The sequence below is a fragment of the Trypanosoma cruzi genome, genomic scaffold (assembly GCF_000209065.1).
Source record: "Trypanosoma cruzi strain CL Brener 1047053516973 genomic scaffold, whole genome shotgun sequence".
Taxonomy (NCBI): Eukaryota; Euglenozoa; class Kinetoplastea; order Trypanosomatida; family Trypanosomatidae; genus Trypanosoma; species Trypanosoma cruzi.
Window position 1 is genome coordinate 466 of NW_001849055.1, and position 993 is coordinate 1,458.

The following is a 993-nucleotide window of genomic DNA, read 5'->3' on the forward strand; positions in this document are numbered from 1 at the left end:
TTCCACGATGACTGTGTGGGAGGGCATGCCTGTCAGTTTTTATGCTTCTGGTGTTGTGTAGAAGGAACGAGAGGAAGAACGAAGAATTATGCGGAATGATGTGTTGCCTTGCGTATATGTTGATGTATTTCTGTGGGGTATTTCATTACTTACACCTTCCTTTTTCTTTTTTTTCTTTTACGTCGCTCCACACGTGTCTCAGTGTTTGCTTTAGGACGGCCACACACGGGTAGCTTGAGTCGCGGGTATATATATATATATATATATTGATGTCATTTTGTGTTGGGCAATAACGTGGGCACTTTTTTTAGGCATCCACTCTCCACAGCATGCTGCCTGTTATTTTGGATTCGTTCCAGATGTAACGCAACCACCGCTGTGGCACTCATGGGAAGTAAGATGGGACGCGGGGCAGCGAAAGATATTGCGCGGCACATGTGTCTGCTGCATTTGTTCTGTTGGGGAGGTTTCAATGTGGAAGGAGAGGGATGAACATTGCACGATTCCGAGGCTCGGAGGAGTTATTGCCCTGCCCCTCTTTTATTATTATTTTGTATGATCTCTGGCTTCCACCCGTGTTTGCCTCGATTGCTTTCCCTGAGTGGAGCTGCGCCATGGCCATCCTTTTTTTGTTGTTTGCGGGAGGAAAAACACATTGCGAGCGACGAAACCACACGTCATGTATGCGGCGTCCGGGGAGGTACGTATTTGAGGCGGAGTGCACATATGTGGATGTCATGTGGGACGAAGCGGGGGTTGAGTGCCCAACCGTCACTCCTTTCTGGAGAGTGTGCTCCCCTTTTTTGATGTTGCCCTTTTGTGTCGGGGCACGGCGGGATTGGGCAGCACCGTCCCACGAAAGGCCCTGCGCACATGCACACTCTCATGCCACTGTCGCCCCCCGGATCGGGTGTAAAACTCAAATTTCAGCTTTTTGCATTGACGCAATTATTTTTATTATTAACTGACGCCATCCTTTTCCGCGTGTCATTT

At 48.7% G+C, this 993-nt stretch overlaps 2 annotated features.

Moving 5' to 3' along the window:
* Positions 1 to 993: part of a sequence feature (areas not merged during assembly with more than two copies in the genome that could not be assigned to a particular haplotype) that runs on past the window's edge.
* Positions 247 to 267: a microsatellite.